Source organism: Miscanthus floridulus, chromosome 3 (genome assembly GCF_019320115.1).
Source record: "Miscanthus floridulus cultivar M001 chromosome 3, ASM1932011v1, whole genome shotgun sequence".
Lineage (NCBI taxonomy): Eukaryota > Viridiplantae > Streptophyta > Magnoliopsida > Poales > Poaceae > Miscanthus > Miscanthus floridulus.
This window is the reverse complement of record NC_089582.1, coordinates 68,986,559-68,999,592: the sequence shown is the minus strand read 5'-3', so window position 1 is coordinate 68,999,592 and position 13,034 is coordinate 68,986,559.

Here is a 13,034-nt window from a genome sequence, read left to right as displayed (position 1 = left end):
TAGCAAATTGAGCATGGCTTAAAGGTAGAGACAACCAAAATTAGCAACATGGCATAAGATTTTTTTAGAGAAGGTTATCCCCCACACTTGAATTTTGCAAGGCAAAATCAAGTTTGGATGGATATGATTTAACGTTGCATAATAATTGGTTGGACATACCTTGAGTCATCATCCTTCATTCTTTTCGCTTCAAACCTGAAATGGTTAGTGATAAAAATGTCCGAAGGAATATTTTCACAACTATGTTTCTATGCTTGTTTCACAAGGGTATCATAGCAGAAGGTGAAAACTCATATTATCTTCCAAAAGTGCTTGCTTTAGGACAAAAGCTCGTCCTCGGAAAACCTTCTAATTACGCTTCTAATTGGTGAAGTGGTTTCCCCTCCAACACTAATCTTTGTGTACCTATCAAAAGATTCATGCCAATGAGATTTACAATATTTATGATAAACATATGCATCTACAACCACCCTTTCAAAGTCTTTATGAATAGGAAGCACGAGGAGGTTGAAGATCTCATGTGTGGCAACGTTGGAGAGACTAATTAATTTAGGAGATTTCTCATGTGAGCATGGATTTGACAAGGTTTTCATGAAATAACTTCCATGCTCATCGATGTCATCTTCCTTTTCAAGCTCCAAGGGTGTTTCTTCATGAATGTGTATAGGTGGAAATATTGTCTCCATCATTCCATGCCTATGACATTCATTGGACATTTTTTTGTCCAAGATTTCCCATTGATTGGTGGTTCTCGGGTTGATCTCGCCTAAGGCCTTCTCCAAATATGGATGAGTCATGTTTGTAAAAGAGATCGATTTAAGCTCACTATTTGAATCTAGACCAAGTTTGGATTGTACCCATAAGGCTTCATCCTTGTCCATCCATTCTTTAGCAATGGCATATGAATTCTTAATATATTCTAGCCAATTCTTAATACATTCCAGCCATTATCGTTGCTCTTCTTGGTCATCCTTGTGGTCTTCATGGCTCCTATACTTCAATTGTATTAATGGATTTCTAGGGTCATAAGACTTAGGAGAAAGAGCATAAAAGGGATCATCAGGGTCAAGGATGGGTTGAGAAATAGGTTCAAATAAAACATCTAATGTGGTTATAGAAGGGGGAGAAGATAGGAATGGCTTCCAAATGACTTGGCTCTCCTTCTATGGGTTCATTAGACATGTCATCCTTAAATTCTTCCCAATGTCCTATGTGGGAATAAGGACACTTTCTAAGAGGTCTCTTCTTGAGAGGATTTGAATTATATTCGCTCGAAGGTCTCTTATGAAGGTGAGAATTTAAGCTTTTCCCAAAATTAACATAAAAAAGATCATCCTTGATTTCAACAGGGATTCCCAAAGGTGAAATTCCTTCTTCTCTTAGACAATTTTGGGTATTGATGGTTTGGGATTGATAGTTAAACCTTAGGATTGGAGTGGTTGTGATTTGGCTATCAAAACTTCCTCTTCTTGTTCAGGAGAGATGATTCCTTCTCTTCCTCAGGGAGTTTATTATGAATGCTAGTGCATGGAGTCTTTCCACTAATTCTATCAAGCATAGACCTTGCTTCACTAGCAGATAAATGAAGGAAAGCTCCTCTAGAGGCTGCATCAAGGGATTCCTTCACATCCTTGCTAAGACCCATGTAAAAATATTGAAGAAATACAGGGTCTTGAATGGCAAGGTCTGGCCTAGGGATGATGAGTTCGTTAAAATGATCCCATGATGTACCAAGAGATTCTTCTTCTAGTTGTCTAAAATTTAGAATCTCTTTTCAAAGGCTAACCACTTTAGAGATGAGAAAGAAACATAAACAAAATTTAGAGCATAGCGTTTCCCAATCTCCTTGCATACTTCCTACGGTTACACTAAACCATTGTTTAGCTCTTCCCATCAAAGAGAACAGAAACAACTTTCATCTTAAGGTCTTGTCAGACATGCAAGCGATGTGCAAGCATGTGCAGGTCTGTTCAAGCTCTTGTAGGTGTGAGTATGGGTTTTCGTTGCCTTCTTCTAAGAAGGATTTATCTCAAATACAGGCTTGTTATGATAGGCTCTAAAGATTCTAGTGGCTTTAGGCTTGTGCTTGTGGGTTTAGCATATTAATAGATAGGAGTGGAATCCATGCTAAAAGAAAAAGTAAAACAAAAGAAAGAATAAAATATAAAAGGTTAAGCTAGGCTTGTAGTTAATTCAGGAACCATTTCCCCAGCAACGGCGCCAAAAAACTTGTTGGTATATTTTAACGCACACAGATAAATCCGCAAGCACACGGATACCGCTGTAGCTTTCACCCGGAAGTATTCTAAGTATCATATCCACAGGGAAATGTGTGAGACTAACTATGGTCTAACTTAACTAAGGATAGCAACAAGGTTAGGATAAATAGGAGCGTAGAGAGAAAAACTAAGGTTGTCTAATTTTGACTTGGATAAGCTATGTCTTCTACTATTTAACTAGGGACATTACTAGGAAAAGACACCAGCAAAGGATGCTTTCCTTCGAAACCGCATCCTACATACCCTTACAAATGGGAGGTGGACTACAGAGGATCCAACGAGGCTATAAGAGTCACCCTCATGAGCTACCATCAATATGGAATGCAGGATGCATCTACGATTAACCAAAGTCTAAGCACCATGCTTACACTTATGGTTAATACTTTATTCCCCTAGGAAGAGAATAAAGCACTCAAAAAAGTCGCAAACCTACTAAACAATATAAACAAGATGCTTACTTAGATCAGAAGTTGATTACTAGAGAAATCTCAGAGGCAAGCTCATATAGAACTTGGATCCGCCAAGGTACAAGCCGTAGATAGAGCACCGATAGGCCGGCACCTCCTCCAAACTCTTCCCTCACTCTCTATCTCACTATTTTTATTTATAAGACTAGATCCTAAAGAGGACTAATCTTCTCTTGATAGTTGGCTCTGATCCTGACAAGGAGAATATGAATTAGGGTTTTAGAATGAATTCAGGGAGGGGGGCAGGGGCTAATATATATAGACCGGAGCATCAATTCTGGACCCTTAGATCAAACTGACTTAAAGGACAGCGTAGATGCAACCTAGGAGATAGTGGAAAACCGACATATGAAGGAGGGGCTGATAGGTGGGCCTAGCGAGCCAGGCGGCCTGTAGCTGGGGCCGGTTGAAAGGTCCTAATGGCTAGAGGGGGGTGAATAGCCTATTAAAAATTTTCTACAACAACACTTAACAAACTAGTTAGACAATTATGAGGCAAAGTGAGTGTTGCGTTAGCCTACTAAAAATGCAAGCCACCTACCACAATTCTAGTTTATGTAGTTTCAATCCACACAATAACTATGTCACTACACTAAGTTAGTGTGCTCTCAAAAGGCTATGTCACCATGATCAGAGCCGGAGACAATCACCAACCTCCGCTCAATGATCCTCGCTGCTCCAAGCCATCTAGGTGGCGGCAACCACCAAGAGTAACAAGTGAATCCCGCAGCGAAACACGAACACCAAGTGCCTCTAGATGCAAACACTCAAGCAATGCACTTGGATTCTCTCCTAATCTCACAAAGATGATGAATCAATGATGGAGATGAGTGGGAGGGCTTTGGCTAAGCTCACAAAGTTGCTATGTCAATGCAAATGGCCAAGAGAGAGAGCTTGAGCCGGCCATGGGGCTTAAATAGAAGCCCCTACGAAATAGAGCCATTGTACCCCTTTACTGGGCACAACACGGGGTGACCGGACGCTCCAGTCATATCGACCAGACACTGGACCTTAGCGTCTGGTCATGCGATGCGTGCCACGTGTCCCCTCTCTTCAAATGTTGATCGCCCGATCTCAACGGTCAAGTGACAACCGGACGCAGCAGCTCAAAGTGACCGGACGCTGAACCCCAGCATCTGGTCGTTTTTAGTAAGCATCCTGAGACGACTTTTCATGACCAGACATGTCCGGTCATGCTCGACCGGACACACCCAGCGTTCGGTCACTCGGTGACTCCTCTGTCCACTGCCATGTCAGTAGGACCGGACGCACCCTGTCAGGGTCCGGTCACTAAGTGACCCAGCGTCCGGTTAGAGACCGACACTACGTGCCCTCTGCTGCCACTAACTAGATGCGCTGGTCCAACCAAGACCAGCATCCGGTCACTTACAGTGACCTCCATCTTTTCTATTAGGGCACCAGTGGCACCGTTGGACTATCCGCACTCTATGGGCAGACACTCTGCCGGTGAAGTTCCTAACCCTTGCTCAAATGTGCCAACCACCAAGTGTATCACCTTGTGCACATGTGTTAGCACTCCACTAGATCCTAAATGCATATGCAATGAGTTAGAGCATCTAGTGGAATTTGATAACCATATTTTGATACGAGTTTCACCCCTCTTAATAGTATGGCTATCGAACCTAAATGTGATCACACTCGCTAAGTGTCTAGATCACCAAAACAAAATGGCTCCTACCATTTATACCTTTGCCTTGAGCCTTTTGTTTTTCTCTTTCTTATTTTGAAGTCCAAGCACTTGATCATCACCATGGCATCACCATCATCATGTCATGATCTTCATTTGCTTCACCACGTGGAATGTGCTACCTATCTCATGATCACTTGATAAACTAGGTTAGCACTTAGGGTTTCATCAATTCACTAAAACCAAACTAGAGCTTTCAATCTCCCCCTTTTTGGTAATTGATGACAACCCTTTCACAAATATATGAATTAAAATTCAATTGAATCCATGTTACTTGCCTAAGCATATTTACCATGTGTAAAAGGATATGGACAAGTTTCATGAACCCCAAATGGTAGCAATTGCTCCCCCTACATATGTGCTAAGAGTTTGGATTGAAGCTTGCACATATGCTTAGATAGGAAATATAGGAGACATTATCTACCAAATAATGCTAAGGTATAAAAGATGGACCTTTGAAGCGTGATACCAATTGGAGTGCACCAATATACCATCCTTAGCACCATGGTTAGCTCGATACCACTTGGAAACACTTAGAAATGAAATCACTAGATAACCTATGCTTTCTAGATTTTCATTTCATCATTCAAACCTACAACTAGCATACATCACACAAGCATGGATATTAAAATTTAAAACTTGTGCCATGCAAGCAAACATATGAAATGCACATTCAAATGCACCATACAAGTTCATGAGCTTGCTCCCCCTACTTATGTGCTCAACATTTTAATTGATCCCTTTCCTTTGTCATATTTCTCACCTTATGTCAAGTTCTCCCCCTATCACTTGTATCTTTATTTCTCTTCCTCTTTATGTTGTCTTTTCACTATCTTTGTGCACTATTTCTCTCCCTTTATCATCAATGACCACAAAGACTTAAATTATAGATAGGTTGAGATTATCAATGTCAATCAATGGGGTGAGGATCATTTTCCCAAATTTGGTCCAATCTAGATTATTTACCAAAGATATTTAACTCGGTTTGATCCAAGGACAAGCTTCTTCACATCTCCAAATAAGGGTTATCTTGTACCATGTTGAGTTAAACACTTAGAGCTCATTTTCTAGATCAAACACTAGGTTTACAAGCCCACAAACATGTCATATGCTACCACTAGATCAAAATAAGCATAGAAGCAATAGTGGTACCATATAATCATCAAATTCATTTGATTTTCATGAATGAGCCTATTTAATGTGAGAGATGACTAGATGCACTAAACATGTCCTTAGCAAGGATGTTTGCCATGCCAATCAACTTTTACCTTGGATTGCTCGAAGGAGATGCATGTCACATGAGTGGGGGTGCATCAATACATATTTGAGAAATCCAATATGTTCAAATCATTCCTTAGCTTACAAAACCTTTTCTCATCCAATGGCTTGGTGAATATATCAGCAAGTTGATCTTTGGTGCCTACACTCTCAATGCAAATGTCCCCTTTTTGTTGGTGATCTCTTATGAAATGGTGGCGGACATCAATGTGCTTTGTTCTTGCATGTTGAACTAGATTGTTTGTCAACTTGATTGCACTCTCATTGTCACATAGCAATGGCACTTTCTTGAACTTGGTTCCAAAGTCACTTAAAGTGGCCTTCATCCAAAGTATTTGTGCACAATAACTACTGGCAGATATATATTCGGCTTTGACGGTTGATAATGCAACACTATTTTGCTTCTTTGATGACCATGAGACAAGTGATCTTCCCAACAATTGACATGTGCCCGATGTGCTCTTTCTTTCAACCTTGCATCCCGCATAATCTGAGTCAGAGTAACCAACTAGCTCAAACTTTGCTCCTTTGGGATACCATAAACCAACATTTTGTGTATGCTTCAAGTACCTCAATATTCTCTTTGTAGCCTTCAAATGACTTTCTCTTGGTGTGGCTTGAAATCTTGCACACATGCATACACAAAACATGACATTCGGCCTTAATGCAGTCACATAGAGTAGGCTTCCAATCATAGACCAATACAATTTTTGATCCACCATATTTCCACTTGCATTACTATCCAAGTTGTCATTTGTTCCCATTGGTGTGCTAATAGCTTTGCTATCACTCATGCCAAACTTCTTGATCATGTCCTTGATATACTTGCCTTGACTCACAAATCTACCATTCTTCAATTGCTTGATTTGAAGACTAAAGAAGTAACTTAACTCTCCAATCATGGACATCTCAAACTCATTAGCCATCATCTTTCCAAACTCATCACAAAAGTCTTGATTGGTTGATCCAAATATGATGTCATCAACATAGATTTGCAACACAAATAAATCTTTTCCAATCTTATTGATGAAAAGAGTGGTGTCAACCTTGTCCATCATGAACCCTTTAGAGAGTAGGAAGTCCCTCAATCTCTCATACCATGCTCTAGGTGCTTGCTTCAAACTATACAATGCCTTCTTCAACTTGTACACATGGTCGAGCTTCTTATCATCTTCAAAACCAGGAGGTTGCTCAACATATACTTCTTCATTGATGTAACCATTGAGAAATGTACTCTTGACATCCATTTGATAGAGTTTGATGTTGTGGGCACAAGCATAGGCTAGCAAGATTCTTATTGCTTCCAATCTAGCAACTAGGGTATATGTTTCTCCAAAGTCAAGACCTTCAACTTGTGTATAGCCTTGTGCTACCAATCTTGCTTTGTTCCTTACCACTATCCCATCTTGATCTTGCTTATTTCTAAAGACCCATTTGGTTCCAATCACATTGTGTCTCTTTGGTCTCTCTACTAATTCTCATACTTTATTTCTTGTGAAGTTATTCAATTCTTCATGCATAGCATTCACCCAGTCAATATCCTTCAATGCTTCATCTATCTTCTTTGGTTCAATGGATGACACAAATGAGAAATGCTCACAAAATGAAGCCAATCTAGATCTTGTTTGTACACCTCTAGAAATATCACCAATTATAGTGTCCAATGGATGATCCCTTACAATATTGGTTGGTTGGAGGATTGGAACTTGATTGCTTGCACTTGCTTGATCATTGGGTTGAGATGATGTACTAGCCACTTGATCTTGTTCATTGTCATGAGAGCCACTTGTACTAGCTTGATTTGTATAATCTTGCATATTTGAGTTAGAGAGCACTTGCACTTGATCATCTTCATCATCATTCACTTGCCTAGGCCTCAATTCACCAACATCCATGTTCTTCATGGCATTTAAAAGTTGAATGCCTCTAACATCTTCCAAGTTCTCATTCTCTACTTGTGAACCCTTGGTTTCATCAAATTCAACATCATGAACTTCCTCAAGAGTACCACTATCCAAATTCCAAACTCTATATCCTTTGCTTGTAGTGGAATAACCAAGTAGGAATCCTTCATCACATTTCTTGTCAAACTTGCCCAATCTAGTGCCTTTCTTCAAGATATAGCATTTACAACCAAAGACCCAAAAATATGCAATGTTGGGCTTTCTACCATTCAAGAGCTCATATGGTGTCTTCTCTTTCAACGGGTGACAATAGAGGTGATTGCTACAATAGCAAGTTACGTTGATAGCTTCGGCCCAAAAAGATTGACTCACATTGTACTCACTAAGCATAGACCTTGCCATATCAATGAGTGTTCTATTTTTCCTCTCAACAAGGTCATTTGATTGTGGAGTGTACTTGGCCGAGAATTGATGTCTAATTCCAAATTCATCACACAACTCATCAATTCTAGTGTTCTTGAACTTACTACCATTGTCACTTCTAACTCTCTTGATGGTTGTTTCAAACTCATTGTGAATGCCCTTGACAAATGATTTGAATGTTACAAACACATCACTTTTGTCCATTAGAAAGAATACCCATGTGTATCTAGTGTAATCATCCACTATCATAAAGCCATATTTATTTCCACCAATGCTAGTGTATTGTGTTGGCCCAAACAAGTCCATATGCAATAACTCAAATGCTTTACTAGTGCTCATCATGCTTTTCTTAGGATGGGTGCTTTCAACTTGTTTTTCGGCTTGACAAGAGCTACAAAGCTTATCCTTTTCAAACACAACATCTTTCAAGCCTCCAACCAAGTCATGCTTAACCAATCTATTCAATTGTTTCATTCCAACATGACCAAGTCTTCTATGCCATAACCAACCCATGCTAGACTTAGTGAACAAGCATGTAGATAATCTAGCTTCACTAGCATTGAAATCAACCAAGTATAGATTCTCATATCTAAAGCCTTTGAAGATCAAGTTAGAGCCATCTACACTTATGATCTCTACATCATCTACCCCAAATATGCATTTGAATTCAAGATCACACAATTAAGCCATGGATAGCAAGTTGAAGTTCAAGCTCTCTACTAGCAACACATTGGATATGCTCATGTCATTGGATATTATAATCTTACCAAGCCCTTTGACTTTGCCTTTGCCATTGTCACCAAATGTGATACTATCATAACCATCATTGCCATTGGTGTTGATTGAGTTGAACATTCTTGCATCACCGGTCATGTGTTGAGTGCACCCACTATCAAGAACCCAATGCCTTCCTCCAGCTTTGTAATTAACCTACAAAAGAAGATCAATTCTTTTTAGGTACCCAAACTTGCTTGGATCCTTGAAGGTTAGTCACTAAGTTATTTGGTACCCAAATGGCTTTCTTCTTTGAGCCCATCCATGGTTTACTAATGAACTTAGCCTTTATACCATTTGTACCCTTAGTAAGCACATAGAAAGAATTAAGCTTAATGGAGGATACATTAGCATTTTTGCTCTTGGTCTTGCACTCATGCTCTTTATGACCAACTTGCTTGCAACTAGTGCAAAACTGACCATTGTTCTTCACAAAACTAGTCTTGTGAGGAGCAAAGGCCGCCTTGCCTTTCTTGGGGGTATAGCCCAATCCCTCTTTATAGAGAGAAGCTCTTTGGCTACCCAAGCACATAAGCAAGCGATCCTCACCACCATAGGCCTTAGCCAAAGTGTGAGTGAGCTTGTTGACCTCTTTCTTGAGGTTCTCATTCTCAACCATTAGTGAGGCATCACAAGTGAAACCATCACTACTAGATGAGGTGGAAGTAGAAGTACTACAAGAAGGGTTAGTGGGAGCAACAATGATAGACATAGATAATGATTCATCAATTATATCACAAGTTAAGCCTATATTGCAAGTTTCAACATGCTTCTTTTTATTTTGCTCATCAAGCAAAGAGGAATGAGCCTTTTCAAGCTTTTTGTGAGCCTTGCCAAGCTTCTCATGGGCTTCCTCTAGCCTCTCATGAGTTGCCTTGAGCTCATCAAGGGCTTACTTGAGGGCTTTTACCTCCATATTCAAGCTCTTGCATTCCCTTCTCTTAATATCAAAGTGTTCTTTAGCATCTTCTAGCATGTCAAATAATTCATCTTTAGTAGGTTCATCATCATCACTATCACTATCATTTTCACTATCATGTTCATTTTCACTTCCATCATCACAAATTTATACCTTAGTGGCCTTAGCCATGAAGCAAGATGGAGTGTCAAAGAGAGAAGGCTTTTCATTGATTGCAATGCTAGCAAGTGCCTTCTTCTTGGTGGTCTTGTCATCATCACTTAAGGAAGCATCACTATCCCAAGTGACCACATATGAACCACCCTTCTTCTTCTTGAAGGTCATCTTGTCCTTCTTCTCTTTCTTTTCCTTCTTGTTCTTCTTGTTACCATCATCATTGTCGCTATTGTATGGACATTGAGCAACAAGATAATCTTTGCTTCTACACTTAAAGCACCTTCTTGACTCTTCTTTGTTCTTGGATGAAGACTTCTTTCTTCTAGCATGGTAGCCCTTCTTCACCATGAACTTGTCAAATCTCTTGACAGAGAGCCATCTTCTCAACATCATCATCATCCCATGAATCATCATCTTCACTTGTTGTTTCTTGCTTAGCTTTGCCCTTGGATGATGTGGCCTTGAATGCCACGCTCTTCCATCCCTCTTCTGATCCTTCTTCTCCCTCTTTTCTTCCTTTTCATCATCATCTCTATAAGCATCATCGGTTATAATATCTCCCAAGATTTGGTTTGGTGTCATTGTGTCCAAACCGGTCCTCACTAGCAAGGTGACCAACATTCCAAATCTTGCGGGTAAACATCTCAAGAACCTTGTCCTCTATCTTCTCACCAAGTGCTTTGAGATCATTGACAATCACTTCTAGCCTATGGAACATCTCCAGCACGCTCCCATCCTCCTTTATCTTGAAGCTTGCAAACTTCTCTTTGAGAATGTATGCCTTTGTACCCTTCACGCCTTGAATGCCCTCAAATGATTTCTCCAACTTCTTCCAAGCCTCATGAGCCATCTCAATATTCTTAATTTGCTCAAATGTTCTTTCATCAATTGCATCATGAATGGCACTTAGAGCAATGTCATTGTTTTGGAGAAGCACTTCTTCAGTCGCAGTGGGATTCTCCGGATCCTCAATCTCAATTTTGGTTTCTACCACCTTCCACACTCTTCTATTGATTGACTTGATATGTGTGGTCATCTTTGATTTCCAATATGGATAATTTGTGCCATCAAATTGGGGTGGCTTCTTGGTGTTGTTGATTTGAGCCATTTTTACACTGAAGGTTGTTAAGCCTCAAATCACGGTGACCTCGGCTCTGATACCACTTGAAAGGTCCTAATGGCTAGAGGGGGTGAATAGCCTATTAAAAAGTTTCTACAACAATACTTAACAAACCGGTTAGACAATTATGAGGCAAAGCGAGTGTTGCACTAGCCTACTAAAAATGCAAGCCACCTACCACAATTCTAGTTTATGTAGTTTCAATCCACACAATAACTATGTCACTACACTAAGTTAGTGTGCTCTCAAAAGGCTAACTAAAGAGTCACACTAACCAAACTAACAAGCTCTCACAACTAGCTACACTAAAGAGCTTGACAACTAGTTTGCGGTAATGTAGATAGTGTGTGAGATAGTTATACCACCGTGTCGAGGAGTGAACCAATCAATCACAAGAATGAATACCAATGAAAACCAATCACCTCATAATCAAATGATGAACACAATGATTTTTATCGAGGTTCACTTACTTGCCGGCAAGCTACTCCTCGTTGTGGTGATTCACTCAATTGGAGGTTCATGCGCTAATTGATATCACACGCCAAACCCTCAATAGGGTGCCACAAAACCAACATAAGATGAGGATCACACAAGCCACGTGCAATCCACTAGAGTATCTTTTGGCTCTCCACTGGGAAAAGGTCAATAACCCCTCACAATCACCACGATCGGAGCTAGAGACAATCACCAACCTTCGCTCAACGATCCTCGCTGCTCCAAGCCATCTAGGTGGCGGCAACCACCAAGAATAACAAGTGAATCCCATAGCAAAACACGAACACCAAGTGCCTCTAGATGCAAACACTCAAGAAATGCACTTGGATTCTCTCCCAATCTCACAAAGATGATGAATCAATGATGGAGATGAGTGGGAGAGCTTTGGCTAAGCTCACAAGGTTGCTATGTCAATGCAAATGGCCAAGAGAGAGAGCTTAAGCCGGCCATGGGGCTTAAATAGAAGCCCCCACGAAATAGAGTCGTTGTACCTCTTTACTGGGCACAACATGGGGTGACCGGACGCTCTGGTCATATCAACCGGACACTGGACCTCAGCGTCCGGTCATGCGATGCGTACCACATGTCCCCTCTCTTCAAATGTTGATCGCCCAATCTCAATAGTCAAGTGACGACTAGACGCAGCAGCTCAAAGTGACCGGACACTGAACCCCAGCGTCCGGTCGTTTCCAATAAGCATCCAGAGATGACTTTTCATGACCGGACGCGTCTGGTCATGCTCGACTAGACACACCCAGCTTTTGGTCACTCGATGACTCCTCTGTCTAGTGCCACATCAGCAGGACCGGATGCACCCTGTCAGCGTCCAGTCACTGAGTGACCCAGCGTCCGGTCAGAGACCGACGCTGTGCGCCCTCTGCTGCCACTAACCGGACATGATGGTCCAACTGAGACCAGTGTCTGGTCACTTACAGTGACCTCCATCTTTTCTGTTAGGGCACCAGTGGCACCATCGGATTGTCCGCACTATATGGGTGGACACTTCACCGGTGAAGTTCATAATCCTTGCTCAAATGTGCCAACCACCAAGTGTATCACCTTGTGCACATGTGTTAGCACTCCACTAGATCCTAAATGCATATGCAATGAGTTAGAGCATCTAGTGGCACTTTGATAACCGCATTTCAAAATGAGTTTCACCCCTCTTAATAGTACGGCTATCAAACCTAAATGTGATCACACTCGCTAAGTGTCTAGATCACCAAAACAAAATGGCTCCTACCATTTATACCTTTGCCTTGAGCCTTTTGTTTTTCTCTTTCTTCTTTTCAAGTCCAAGCACTTGATCATCACCATGGCATCACCATCATCATATCATGATCTTTATTTTCTTCACCACGTGGAATGTGCTACCTATCTCATAATCACTTGATAAACTAGATTAGCACTTAGGGTTTCATCAATTCACCAAAACCAAACTAGAGCTTTCACCGATCGGCCCCACATGGCAGCCACCTTCCCTCCACTTTGGTGGTTTGCCTTCTGGAGTC